Here is a 15,973-nt window from a genome sequence, read left to right as displayed (position 1 = left end):
CCATGTTTCCCAGGCTGGTCTGGGTTTGTCTGGTTTTAGAATACTGACCGAAGTAGCTCTGAATTGCTCATAGAAGCTCTGAAAATAAAATAGAAATGAATTGGAAAAAGGATACTAGATAAATGCCTATTCTTCCTCTTTGGAGCAGATGAGAGAGAATCCTGAGTATTTTTCTAAAACATGAATGCCTTTTCTACCACTACTGGGGAAAGCTCTTTTAGCAGGACAAATAAAGAGTAGAAATCCTTTGATTTAGCAACTGTCTCTTCATTAAAGCTAGTAAGTATATTCCCTCAGATAATTATTACACTAAAAATATCAGAGAAGACATAACCACTCTATGAAATAACCATTTGTCCAGTGTCAGAAAGAAGAAATAAAAGCATATTTTACACACTTGTATTTATTTGTCAGGTTCTTTATAAATCTATAAGAAAGCAAAATAATTCACTCTAAAAGCAGAGATAAGGTCTGTAAAATTAATAGAAGCTATGTTTATGTAACCTTAATTTAGAGGGATAGTAACATGTCACACATTGTTTCACTTTTTTTGGATGAGGTTTATGATAATTAAAGTTTCATAACTGTAATCATTTCACAATCACTAGCAAGCTTAGAAAAGGAGGAAAAGGTAAAGGAGTATAGCACATTGCCAAATGGCAGATCTAACATGCAACCTTGTGTATTGTGGAAGGAATGAGAAGGAGACAATGATGAGTGAGTGTATGTGTGTGTGTGTGTGTGTGTGTGTACACATGAGAAAGAGAGAGAGACACAGATGAGAAAGAGAGAGAGAGAAAGACAGACACAACTACACATACACAGAGACAGAGAAAGAGAAACAGAGAGGGAGAGAGAGAGAAGCAGAGAGACAGCGCCATAGAGACAAAGAGAGACCATCATATATCAAGAAGATTGGATCTAAGTGTGAGTAAAGATATGGCTACATGATTTAGTGCATTTCACTTGACTTTCACTAGGAGGTGTGGAATTGAGACTGATGCCATATAGGATGCTGAGTGAATTTACAGCCATTTGGCTTGGCTTGCTGCTGGCCCAAACTTCTTTTTCAAAATTATCTATATGAAGCCTCTCCTGTGGATATTGACTGATTGTGTATTTTACTATGTCCACAAAAGATGGGAAAGAGCAAAAGTCAATGTGTTGAATCCAGCCATGGACAGGATGTTAGCAAAGACTCCTTTGTGGCTTGTTATTGGAGACAGAGGGGAAATCATCAAGATTTTAGGGGGAAATCAGCTCTGTAAATAAATTACATTGAACTACAGGGGTTGGCAAACAAAATCCATTTATCTGCCCCATATAGCTGGTGTCATACCCAATAAAATCACAAGGTTAATAACAAATTATTATAAATGGTAGGAAATCGTTGGTAATAGATACCTTTTAAAAAAGAGGATTTATCAGGGCAATTTCTAGCAGAGATAGTTATTCTCTCATTTTTTTAAGGAAGTATACTTTAAAAGGAGTATGTGAAAGAAATGTAGGTATGTAAGAAAGGTAAGCAGAAACAACTTCTTTTGGTTGCCTGTTGGCTGAATTTCCCTTGCAGAAACATGATGCCTCATAGAATTTATAGTCTTGAATCTTATCTTACCTGCTAGGGAGAAAATAAGATTCACAAAACATTTAAGTTTACTAATTCTTTAGCTAGATGGGTTCCTGAACTTTTCTGCATACATGGATACAAACAGAGAAGGGGGATGCCGCACTCCAGGGGTTAAGTGGTGGGGTGATAGGAAAGAGTGTAGATAAGGTGTCAAAAGGGAAAGATTTGTGAAACTAGTCTACCCTGCTTCATGTTTTATCTAAGGATTTTAGACCATGACTTAGAATTGTGCACCCAGGGTTTTTGTTTGTTTGTTTTGTTTTTTAGACTGATGAAGATAGATAATGCGCTTGTTTTTTTTTTTTTTTTTTTTTTTTGACAGAGTTTCACTCTTGTTGCCCAGGCTGGAGTCCAATCGTGGTGCGATCTTGGCTCACGCAACCTCTGCCTCCTGGGTTCAAGTGATTCTCCTGCCTCAGCCTCCCGAGTAGCTGGGATTACAGGCATGCACCACCACACCCAGCTAATTTTGAATTTTTAGTAGAGACGGGGTTTCACATGTTGGTCAGGCTGGTCTCGAACTCCTGACCTTAGGTGATCCTCCTGCCTCTGCTTCCCAAAGTGCTGGGATTACAGGTTTGAGCCACTGCACCCGGCCTGATAATGCACATGTTAATAGAAGAACTTTAGTGGCTGCTTCCCAAACTTCACTCTAAACAAAGATAAATCAACTTGTGACCTCTGCCTTTCAAACCACCTCTGCCACCTCCTTTTCCTCCATTTTTAAAGAGGATTCTCTACTAGAAAACCTAATTGTTACTCTTAAGTATTCCATCATTACAGATGCTTTTCCGAGAAAAACTAATGATGTAATACTAATCAACTACAGGGAGCGTCAAGACGCTGGCATTTGGAAATCTAGAAGCAATTCAACTGAAGATGACTCATCTTTTCGTTAAAAGGAATATCCATTCACTGTGCCTAGCACTTCACGTAGTGGCAACATTAAGTCTTTAGAGAAGTTTGAGTTAGGATGAGTGCAGCTGGTTATATGCATTGTTCTATTAATTCAGTCATTCATTCACTTTAATGGCAAGTTACAATGGCACTTACAATGTTTCAACAACTCTGCTAGATTTGGGAACAAAACACAAGGGTAAAAGACCCATCCCTGGTCTTTGACAGTGTAAGGTATGGCAGATTATTTAAGTAATATGATAAATAGTAAAGTATCAGTAAACCTTCAGGATTAGGGAACATGAAATGTGAGCTCAAAACCCACACATGGCTAAAGGAGATGTGAGGAAATACTTCCTCTAAATATCCGAACTGTGGCTTCGTCATGAAAAGAGATTAGAGTGAAGAGAAATGGACAGAAAGGGAAGATATTCCTGTTCCTGGTTAAGTAGAGTACATAAAAGATTTAGTGTTTATATTTTACCTTGAAAATGAGAATATAGTGAAATATTATAATTGGAGAAGAATGATCATACTCACACTTCAGAAAAGTCAGTGTGAAGAATGAATTGAATGAAGGCAAACACACACACACACACACACACACACACACACACACACACACGCAAAGTAACAAAAACAGCTTGAGAAGCAGTATATCCCAGCAGTTAAGATCTGGGGAAAAGACTGCCTATCCTGGCTGTTCTAAATAATAGCTGTGCAATTCTTGCAGAAGTTCTCTCTGTGTCCTGGTTCTTTTTTTCTGTAATAATAAGAGTACTAATGCTGTAAAGATTTATAAGAATTAGAAGAGTGAATATATGCAAAATTGCTTAGAACAGTGCCTGGAACTTAGAGAATGTTCTATAAGAGTAAAGTTGTAGAACAATGCAGTGACTCATGGGATAAGTTAGGCGGATCCAGGTTGATAGTGCAGTGAGGATAGAGAGCAGGAAGTGATTTTGCAGAATATTAAATAAGTAGAATCTATAGGAGTCGGTAACTGTATTAATTTGTTCTCATGCTGCTACTGAAGACATACCCGACACTAGGTGATTTATAAAGGAAAGAGGTTTAATTGACTCACAGTTCCACATGGCTGGAGAGGTCTCACAATCATGGTGGTAGGCAAGAGAAAGCTTGTGCAGGGGAACTCCCCTTATAAAACCATCAGATCTTGTGAGACTTATTCACTGTCACAAGAACAGCATGGGAAATACCCACCCCAATGATTCAATTACCTCCCACCAGGTCCCTCCCATGACACGTGAGAATTGTGGGAGCTACAATTCAAGATGAGATTTGGGTGGGGACACAGCCAAACCATATCAGTAACTTATTAGATGTAAGAACTTAGAAACAGAAGGCTTGAATAAACCCCAGGTTTTTCGTTTTGTGTCTGATGGATGGTGTGTCTCTCTTCACCACAATAAAAATACAGGAAGAAAGCCCATCTAAGGAAAGAGATGATGAATTCAGTTTTGGATGCAGACTTGGAGATGTCTTAGGACTTCTAAATAATAAGGTCCAATGGGAGATTGATTATCATGAATAGGCAAGAGAAGCTTGCCAGAAGATATAGATTTAAGGGGCCCTTAGAATATTAACGAAAATTGAGGCCATGGGAGCAGATGAGATCATTCCAGAGAGTGAATCAAATGAGGAGAAAGCCAAAAATAATCCACTGCAGAACATTTAAGATGAGAGTAGAATTATAAAACTAACAATAGAAACCGAGAATGAAAACAGAAACGAGAGATTCCACCTTCTGGTCATGATGGAGTAACTGCACTGCATTCAATCTCCCCTTGCAAACAACCATAAAACCAGACCAAAATCTGTAAAATTGTTACAGATGTTGTATGTAATCTGATTGGTATAGATGCTGGATTATAGAAATTATAGATGCTAGATCATGTAAAGCCGTTCTGTGAACCCTGAGAGAAGGGAAATGATGACCACCAGGGTTGCCCCAGCTTTCTGCCCGAAGGCATTTTCTGCAGTGCAGTGCAAGAAGGAGAAGCCCATCAGAAAACAAAGGGCTTGCTTAAAGAGGGATGGAGTTCAGGGCTAGGGGTGCAGCTGGAATTCGTGGGGCACAGCTGTAGAAAGAAAGAACTGTGTAGTGAAGGAGCTCCTAAAATATTCACAGGCATCCTATCGAGTACTTGGCTGAATAGTAAGTTCACACATGTAGGAAGATACTCCAAAAGTCTAGGCAAAAAATAACTTACTGAGTAAAGAAAAGATCCTGGGGAGCTGTAAGCTGTAATGGTCAAATCTTGGACAAGGCTATGAGATCTTTAATTTTCTACTAGCTAGAGTGAAACATCTTGTCGAAGAGCATAAACATTCAGTAGATGTGCCAGCAAGTTCACTCGTTAGGAAAAGGGCACCTCTAGATGAACCCTAACAAAGCTTAAAAGCAAATCTTTAAAGAATCACACCGATGTGCACGTAAGCTAACTCCTCCTCCAGAACAAAATTCAAGAAAGAGTGAACAAAATCCAAACACTCAATAACTTGACATCCATATGTCCATCATTTATTAATGGTAAATTTGTTTAAAAATATAAACTAACAGGTCCTACAAGCTCAATACGACCCAGGCAGGATAAACAAAAGGAAAACCACAGCAAGAAACACCATAACCAAAATAATGAAATCTGCAATAAAGCAAGTAAATGTGACGCTAACAAAGAAAAAGAAGTCAGTAAATATAAACAGATTCAGAAGTTAGACAGTAAAACTAAAATTCAAATTCTTTAAAAGTACAATTATAGATATGCTAAATAATTTTAAAGTAAATATAACAGCAATGTAGGAAAAATGAGACAATCGATAAAATGGAAATTATAAAAAAAGAAACATGAAACCTTTAGAACTTCAAAATATGATATTGGAGTGAAAAATTCAGTATATTGCACACTTGCTTAGAAACTGCAGAAAAAAAGATAAGTAAGCTTGATTTCTCAAAAATTTAAATGTAGAATTACATCACATAATCCGGTAATTTCTGAGTATATACTAAAAAGAAACAAAAGCATGGACTTGAACAGATATTTGCACACATGTGTTTATTGTGACATTATTCATAATAGCCAAAAGGTGGAAGCAACCAAAGAGTTCATCAGTGGATGAATGGATAAACAAAATGTGGTATATACATATAATGGAATATTATTCAGCCTTAAAAAGGAATGAAATTCTAACATATTTACAGCATGGATAAACTTTGAAAACATTATGCTAAGTGAAATAAATCAGTCACAAAAGTATAAATATTGAATAATTCCACCTAAATGAGCTATGGAGACTTGTCAAATTCATGGAGACAGAAAGTGAAATGGTGGTGTCCAGGCACTGGGGAGAGGGGACAATAGGAAGTTAACGTTTAATGACATTGGAGTTTCAATTGTAAATGATGAAAAGTTTTGAAGGTGGATAGTGATAATATTTGTATAACATTATGAATATACTTAATGACATAGAGCTTTACACTTAAAAATGATTAAAATGATAAATTTTATATTATTTATATTTAAATAAAATGTTCTAAGTGGATAGTTTCTTTGTAATTAGATTGCAATTTATTTGCCCTTCTCTATCTTCTAAATTTTTATAATGAACATATTGAGAAAAAAGTAAACAAACAAACCAAAAAACTAAAGTACTATGATATTTATCCCGCTCCCAAATTTGTAGAGTAACATTTAAACCAAATATATGTGGGCTTACATTTCAGGGAAGGATTTTTTTCTAAGGGATAATACATATGGTTGGAATAAAATGTGAAAGAATTAGTTGAATTAGTGACTGAATTTTATGATTCCAGAAGTACATCAGAGTTTTGCTTTGCTTTTGTTTTCCTTGGTTTAGTTTTTACATAATAAAAATTGCCCTATTAAAAAAATCGGTAAACTTTAGAAAAATAAAAACTATCCAGACGAAAGTACAAAGAGAAATATCTATATTTATATCTATATCTATACCTGGCAAAAACACTGAACCGTGGCTCAGTGACCCATATGACAATATCAAAATAATCAATATCAAATAACCCAATGTACATATAATCAGAGTACCAGAAAGAGATATTTAGGGCTGAAAAGGTACTTGATGAAATAGCAATGAAAATATTTCCAAATTTGCTAAAAATATATAAACTAGCAGATTCAGGAAAGCAACAACTTTCCCCACATGGAATAAACAGAAGTAAAACCACAGCAATGCCCATCATAAACAAATTTCTTAAAAAAAAAAAAAAGAAGCTGTGGAAGACAAACCTTAAAGGCATTCAGTAAGAGGAAGAAGACACATTATATACAGGACAACAATAGTAAGAAAGACTGTTGATTTCTCAACAGAAACAATGATAGCCAGGAGAAAAAGACATGTCATCTTTCAGGTGTTAGAAGAACAACAAAAAACAAAAATATCTATCAACATAGATTCCTATATCTAGTAAAATGAATTCTTCAAAAATGAAGACAAAAATAAAGATTTTCTAGGCATGAAAAGCTGGTAGAATTCATTGTCCGCAGAACTGATTTATAAGAGAAGTGAAGTTCATCAGCCTAAAGGAAAATATTAACCTATGGAACTGTCAAAGGAAGCCTCAAGTGCTCCTGCACGGTTTCCAGATTCTCTTCCCATTCTTGGTGACCATGATGTTCCAGAAGACAGAGGTTTCATCAACATTGTTCTCTGAGTGAGGATACCCTCTTCCCTGCAAATAATTTTTATCTAGTTAACTCTTACTCGTCCTGCATTCAATTCAATAATAACTTGTGATAGTCAATATTGAATGTCAACTTGATTGAACTGAAGGATACAAAGAATTGATCCTGGGTGTTTCTGTGAGGGTGCTGCCAAAAGAGATTAACATTTGAGTCAGTGGGCTGGGAAAGGTAGACCCATAACGTTTGAGTCAGTGGGCTGGGAAAGTCAAACCCACCATTAACTTGGGTGGGCACAATCTAATCAGCTGTCAGCACAACTAGAATATAAGCAGGCAGAAAAATGTGAAAAGAGAGACTGGCCTAGCCTCCCAGCCTACATCCTTCTCCCATGCTGGATTCTTCCTGCCCTTGAACATCAGACTCCAAGTTCTTCAGTTTTGGAACTTGGACTGACTCTCCTTGCTCCTCAGCCTACAGATGGTCTCTTGTGGGATCTTTTGATCGTGTGAGTTAATACTTAATAAACTCCATATATATATATGTATATATATATAGGGATATATATATGTATATATATAGGGATATATATATGTGTATATATAGGGATATATATATGTGTATATATAGGGATATATATGTGTATATATATAGGGATATATATATGTATTTATATAGGGATATATATATGTATTTATATAGGGATATATATATATATATATTTCATTAGTTCTGTCCCTCTAGAGAACCGTAATACATGACTTAATCTGGAATTCTTCCCTTACACTCCAGACTATGTTTAGTTATCCTGCTGCAAGTTTTCATAGCACCCTATATTTTACTCTCTTCTTACTTATCTCAGTTTGTAATTATACAGTTTTGCAAAGATATTATTTTGGATAGCTGTCTCTCCCTCCACTGGGAAATTTGCTCCATGAAAGCAGAGACTTACCTTTTAGGCACGTTGTTGTATCTCCAAGGGTTAAGATAGTTAATATTTAAAAAAATGTTTGTTGAATGAAAGTTGAATGTTGTTAATTAAGAAGAATAGTATTGGAGTTTAAAGAATCAGAGTTAATAAGACTATTTCAAGTGAAGCATCACAAGATGCTGTGATGAAGGTGAGTGTTTTGAAGAAGGGAGGAACTTAGAATATTAAAAAGTCAGTGGACTTTGAGACTATAGTTGAGTCACCTATATGAATATCTAAGTTCCACGAGATCATAAAGTTTCATGGGATGGAAAAACAAGAGCATAAACCAACGTATTAATATGGAATTACACAGTCAAACATATTTTTTTCAAGATGTTTTTGGCTGCAGTTTGGAGAAGTCTGTAAAGTAGAAACAGAGGAAGTAGGGAGATCAGAAAGAGTAGCCTCTTGCAGAAACCAGAAAGATAGTTGTCAATGGCCACAGTGATGACCACGGAGATGGTCAAAAGCACTCAGAGTCAGTGGAACATTTTGTAGTTGGAGCCAACAATATTTGCCATTAGACATGAGATATAGGATAAAGAGAGGAGTCAAGAATGAGTCCATGATATTTAGATGAAAGCGAAGGGAGACTTGTCATTAACTGAAGTAGGAAAGATTTTGAATACAACATCAGAAGTTTCTAGACATTCTTTTTTTAAAATTTTACTTTAAGTTCTAGGATACATGTGCAGAATGTGCAGGTTTGTTACATAGGTATAGCTGTACCATGGTGGTTTGCTGCATCTGTCAAACCATCATCTAGATTTTAAGCCCTGTATGCATTAAATATTTGTCCTAATGCTCTCGCTCCCCTTGCCCCTACCCCCCCGACAGGCCCGGTGTGTTTTTTTCCCCTCCCCCTGTGCCCATGTGTTTTCACTGTTCAAGTCCCACTTATGAGTAAGAATTGCAGTGTTTGGTTTTCTGTTCCTGTGTTAGTTTGCTGAGGATGATGGCTTCCAGCTTCGTCCATGTCCCTGCAAAAGACATGATCTCATTCTCTTTTATGACTGCATAGTATTCCATGGTGTATATGTACCATATTTCTGTATCCAGTCTATCATTGATGGGCATTTGGGTTGGTTTCATGTCATTGCTATTGTCAATATTGCTGCAATAAACGTATATGTGCTTATGTCTTTCTAGCAGAATGATTTATATTCCTTTGGGTAAATACCCAGTAATGGGATTGCTGGGTCAGATGGTATTTCTGGTTCTAGATCCCTGAGGAATTGTCACGCTGTCTTCCACAATGGTTGAATTAATTTACATTCCCACCTACAGTGTAAAAGCGTTCCTATTTCTCCACAGCCTCACCAGCATCTATTGTTTCCTGACATTTTAATAATTGCCATTCTGACTGGCATGAGATGGTATCTCGTCATGGTTTTGATTTGCATTTCTCTAATGACCAGTGATGATGCGCTTTTTTTCGTGTGCTTGTTGGCTGCATAAATGTCTTCTTTTGAGAAGTGTCTGTTCATATCCTTCACCCACTTTTTGATGTTTTTTTTCTTGTAAATTTGTTTAAGTTCCTTGTAGATTCTGGATATTAGACCTTTGTCAGATGGATAGATTGCAAAATTTTTCTCCCATTCTTTAGGTTGCCTGTTCACTCTGATGCTAGTTTCTTTTGCTGTGGAGAAGCTCTTTAGTTTAATTAGATCTACTTGTCCATTTTGGCTTTTGTTGAAATTGCTTTTGGTGTTTCCATCATCAGGTCTTTGCCCATGCCTATGTCCTGAATTGTATTTCTTAGGTTTCCTTCTAGGGTTTTTATGGTTTTGGGTTTTACATTTAAGTCTTGAGCAATTCTAGACATTTTTGAGACTCCCATTATGTGTCTCGGTGAAGACTTCAGATAGGTAGCTGGAAGTATGAGTTGAGATCTCTACGGGGAAATCTTGGCTGGGGTATACATTTATGTGTCATCAGCATTTCTAAGTGAGTGAGTGTAGACAGAAAAGAAGTCCAAAATCTGATCCCCTGAGCTTGCCTATATTTACAGGTTGGGAAGATGAGGAGGAATAGGCAAACACCACTGGAAAATCCCAGAAAGATAAAACTATGTGAATATAATGTCCTGGAAATCCAGGGGAAGGAAGTGATCAACTGTATCAAATAAAATAATTGGCCACAGCATATAGTACAGAAGTCATGGATGACAATGATAAGAGCAGTTTGGGTGGAACTGCAAAAACAAAACCCTGATTGGAGTGGTTTTTTTAAAAATGGGAAGCAAAGAAGCTGAGGCTGAAAGGAGAATAGAGGACACTTTGGTGCTGATCTTCAATCCTGGTGTAAATATGATAGCATCATTAGCCTGAGGAAGCTTCCATTCCTTTACTTACAGTGACTGATTCTCAAACTGAAAGTAAGGATTTAGCCTTGAGGGGTCTTCCAAAGCAAGCCCTGAATAGAAAGCTCTTTCCGTTTATTTTATTTTATTTTTTTAAATTTTATTATTATACTTTAGATTGTAGGGTACATGTGCACAATGTGCAGGTTTGTTACATATGTATCCATGTGCTGTGTTGGTTTCTCAAGGATTGCCTGGTTCTTTTCACATTAATGTACTAAACATGTCACAAACCAGATAAGAAAAGAAGGTGCTGACAGTGTTATCGATCTGAAACTTCTGTTTTAAATATCAGAATATGAAAGTAAAATAAAATCATCTCCTACTTAATAGCTAAAATAGTTGTAAAAACAACACTTTATTTTTTTTAATTCAGTCACAACTATTACTGGCAGAATCATATTGCTATTATGTTAAGTCTGAAATATTCAGCCCAATATCTTGATTTATGAAGTGACCATTTTACTTTAATAGGCATCGTGCACTCGTGTGGTTGGGACGCGACTTAGAACATTCACTGCTTTTAGAGTTTGAGTAATAAGCTTTATTTACTTATAGTTTGGTATCCACCCACCTTAGAATGAAGCAGCTGTGTAATCCTCCTTAGTTGCTAAACTTTGAATCTTGGGAGTATTACAAATGGAGATTGATTGCAAGAGTTCATGGGAATCTCAGACATCCTGGCTGGGGTGAAGAGAGGGCAACATTCATCTGAGGAATGTATTTCACATTCAGTAATATTTGACCCCAGATGAAATAAAATGTGGCTTCACCTCCAGTGTAAATATTGGTCAGTTCCTATCCCATTAAGTGTTCTGCTACTTTCCCCAAAGACAAAGATTCTGGCCTATCAATCATAATAATACTCCCATTAGCTCTTGAGCAACATGTTTGAATAGGAAACTCTCTCTCTCTCCCTTTTGTCTGTTGATGATTTAGAGACAGTAAGATCTCCAGGCTTATCTTGAAAATATTTACCCAGCTTCTTTCAGTGATCATTTCAGAGCTTGGTCATAAAAGCATATGTTTCTCTAAAGCAAAGGGTGATAAAGGAGGAGGTACACATAGAACCTTTGCCAGCCTAACATTTTGGTGGAAGGTGACAGAGAAGATTAGGAGACCAATGTTGAAAAACATGTTTTAAGTTATCTGCTTCATGAAGTGAAACAAAAATAGAGGTATAAAATCTCCATCTGGTTTCATTTTATCTTCTCCTATTAAGTACAGACCTATCTATATCTTGGGCTTTTTTTTTTTCTTCCTTTTGCTTTATTTTATTCCCCTATGTTTCTAACTTGTTTCTAACCCTTTGAGAAGCAAGCTTGAAATTATGAGTTAAAAAATAATATATAAAGTATAAAAATATTAATGTTCTATTCTCTCTTAGCAGTGGACTAAACAAGAGAAAAAGTGACAAGCTGTGGTTGATGTCAGTGATTTTAAAGGACAGTTACAAGAATTATACTAGTGTGAAGTACATATTGATCCTATTAAAATATTTCCTATGTTAATGGCTGCATAGTTGTCCATAAGAAATGATATTTCCTATTAGTTTATTATTTTTCAATATTTTATAGAAAAGATGTTGATTCTTACTATCATTATGTATTGAGACTTATTCTGTTCTAGACATGATGTGTAAAGAGTTACACGTGTTTTTTGTCCTTGTGATAGTTTACTGAGAATGATGTTTTCCAGTTTCATCCATGTCCCTACAAAGGACATGAACTCATCATTTTCATGGCTGCATAGTATTCCATGGTGTATATGTGCCACATTTTCTTAATCCAGTCTATGCTAAATGACGAGTTAATGGGTGCAGCAAAACAACATGGCACATGGATACATATGTAACAAACCTGCACATTGTGCACATGTACCCTAAAACCTAAAGTATAATAATAAAAATTAAAAAATAAATTAAAAGAAAAATTTAAAGAGTTACACGTGTTATCTCATGTGATTATGAGACCAAAAATCTATTTTGCGTGTACTATCTTTAAATAGGAGACATTGGGCTCAGAGAATACAACACATTTTCAAGAAGGCTTGTGGGTTCAGAATGGCAGTTATTTCACTTGCTGTCTGTGTGTCTCACGGGTCACCCTGAAAGCACTGACTCACTTTAGCATGCCGAAGTGTCCCCACTGGATATGGACAGAGAGACTTCTCTGAGCTAAGGAATCATGTTCTTAGGATGGATGCAGATTTATAACTTTGAAGTGGAATGCTCACCATGACAAAGACATATTATTTTAACCCCTTGTGTTCATCTTGTTATATAAAATTATGCTCTTGATTGTGTAAAAGGATATGAATTTGAGATACTTCACCCTAGGATTATAGCCTAATAAATATCCACCATGACAACATGAAGGTTAATCTACCTGAACATGTGTGTTAATCTTTATTTTCTCCTAATATTCTAATCTCAACTATCTCTATTGTAACGTAAGTGACCTTTGTATATAACTGGATTTTATTTCAATGTCATTGACTTATTTTAGACTATTAGAAAACTGTCATTATATTTAAAGTATATTTATATATGTTATAAATGTACTTTATAGTATACTATATTTATATTTTTTAAAGTATATTTATTTGTAGATAAGATGTCTTATGTTTTCCCGACAGCATTTCCTTGAGAAAGGAAGAATGGGTATATTTCCATTTTAGTTATGAACACATTGAAGAGAACAGAAGGCCAATGACTTGCCCCAGGGTAGAGATTTCACTGGTGAGAATGAAGATATGGGAGTGGTTGTGTGGTCACATCTCAGAAACCAGTAGCACTTGCAGCATGGCAGACCAAACTGACTGAAGAGCAGATTCCAGAATTCAAAGAAGCTTTTTCACTATTTGACAGAGACAATGATGGAACTATAACAACAAAGGAATTGGAAACGATAATGAGGTCTCTTGGGTAGAATCCCACGAAAGCAGAGTTACGAGACATGATTAATGAAGTAGATGCTGATGGTAATAGAACAACGGACTCTCCTGAATTTCTGACAACGATGTCAAGAAAAATGAAAGACACACAAAATGAAGAAGAAATTAGAGAAGCATTCCTTGTGTTTGATAAGGATGGCAATGGCTATATCAGTGCAGCAGAACTTCGCCATGTGGTGACAAACCCCCGAGAGAAGCTAACAGATGACAAGGTTGATGAAATGATCAGGGAAGCAGGTATTGATGGTGATGGTCAAGTAAACTAGGAAGAGTTTGTACAAATGATGACAGCAAAGTGAAGACCTTATACAGAATATGTTACATTTCTTGTTCAAAATTGTTTATTTTCCTTTTTCTTTGTTTATAATTTATCTCTAAAATGTTTCTTCCTACTGTCAAAAAAATGCATGCATAGTAACTAGGACTCCATTCCTCCATGTTTTCTTTTCTTACCTTACTGTCATTGTTCTGAAAACTTATTTTAGAAAATTGATCAAGTAACACGTTACCTGTGGCTTACTCTAGATATATCTAAGCCCTTCTGCACAGCTAAACTTAGATGGAGTTGGTCAAAGGGGGGAACATCTGGGTTGTGCCTTTTTTTTTTTTTTAGTTTTCTTTAGAAACTGCAGCATGTGGTTGTAGAAGTGTGGAGTTGTAACTCTGTACACAATTGACAGTCAACCATATGTATCTAAAACTTGCACTATTGCAAAAGGGATGTATTATCCAGGTACTCATACACTATTGTTTTTATATTACTGGTCCTATACCAGAAACATTTTGCTTTATTGTTGCTTGCTTTTAAACTTTGTTTAGGCACTTAAAGAAAATCTGCTCATGGCAGAATTTGCCTCAAATCCATTCCAAGTTGTATATTTGTTTACCAGTATAAAATAACAATTTACCGCCAAAACTCCCAAAAGACAAAACAAAAACAGAATGAAGATATGAAAGCTCAGGGCTCCTGAATTCCAAATCACTTTGCTATGAAGCCATACTATTTCGAATAAAAAAAATGATGTAAACTGCCTGAACAAAATATGTTTGTGGAGCAATGCAAAGGTAATATATACTGGTAGGCCACGTGCTTAGAATCTTTGACAAAAATATTAGAAGAAATTTTTTTTTTTGTGGAAAATAGCTTTGAAGTAAATGTTTGGAGGAAATCTTCCATAGAACAGATACCATAAAATTAAAACTTGTAGTCATAGGGAACTGATTATTTTTGTTTACCTTTTACTTTTGATTTTTCACTGGCACATAAATAGCAATTTTCAGTTCTAGGTGGGAACTACCCTTTCAATAACTCGAACCTTTGGTAGCCCAATCGTTTTACTGAAGCACATTTTCACAAGAGGTAATAATTTTTTTTAAAAAAAAGTACAAATATTTCTTATTCTTAGGAGTCGCTTTGCCTTGCAAAATAAGTGAAAGCTATTACAAATGAGTATTCAGTGCATTGCTAAGATAAAGTTGTGGTCAAACTACATTTCTCAGTAGGGAAGTCCTTTTCTCCTGATAGAGCTGGAATGAGTTCAAAGAACTGGAATAACCAGGAAAGAAGATGAACCAACTGATTTATAAATGAAGATTAAAGGATAAATTATAGAGACCAAATAAATAGGCTTTGTCTAAGCTGTGTGTAAGAGCATGACAGGATTAGAAGCACACGTCACTGAAAGTTTAAACATTAATGAAAATAATTACATGGTACAATAAAATAAATGTAGTACTGAAACAGTAGAGAATATGAGGAAATGTAAAACAATACTAAACTCATCAAGTAGCTTTGCTGTGGCCAAGAATTACTATATTACAGAAGGGGATCTCCGGGGTAATAGTGGAAGCTGTTTTATGACTACAGATAGACTCAATAAACCCGGACCAAGATGAAGTAGTTTATTACTCAAGAGTGAGAAAGAAAAACCATGCTTATTTTCCTCATTAGGATAATAGATCATTGTGGCTTAATTCCCATAGGATTCAGGAATTTAAAATTAATTATTATCAAAGTTCATGGCTTTGCCTTTTAAAATCACAGATTCCTGAGTATTCAACAGATACATTGGAATACAGAGAACATAATTATTTATTGTTGTATAATAAATTAATAAACACATAGTGGCTTAAACTATCAATACATATTTATTATCTCACATGGTCTGGCAGATCAGGAATTGACTGATTTGGATGGATGATTCTGGTTTAGGGTCTCTCATCATGGTGCAGTCAAGATGTTGCTGCATCTGCAGTCATCTGAAGGCTTGGCTGGGGCCGAAGCCTGGGATAGCTCACTCACATGCTGGGAGGCTGGTACTGGCTATTGGCAAGAGGACTTATTTCCTTGCCACTTGGACTTCTTCATAAGCCTGCTTGTGTGTCCTCATGACATGGCACCTGACATCCCTCTGAAAGAGTGATCCAAAGAAAAGCAAGCGTAGAAGCCACCATGTCTTTTATGACCAGACTTCGAA

General features: G+C 35.9%; 1 pseudogene; it reads left to right on the top strand.

Annotated features, from left to right (window-relative positions):
* The first annotated feature begins 8,321 nt into the window (after positions 1–8,321).
* LOC101177546 lies at positions 8,322–13,831 on the top strand (annotated as a pseudogene).
* Positions 13,832–15,973: the final 2,142 nt, after the last annotated feature.

This window comes from Nomascus leucogenys, chromosome 14, assembly GCF_006542625.1.
Source record: "Nomascus leucogenys isolate Asia chromosome 14, Asia_NLE_v1, whole genome shotgun sequence".
Lineage (NCBI taxonomy): Eukaryota > Metazoa > Chordata > Mammalia > Primates > Hylobatidae > Nomascus > Nomascus leucogenys.
Note: the sequence above shows the minus strand (reverse complement) of the source record. Positions and strands in the feature narration are given on the sequence as shown.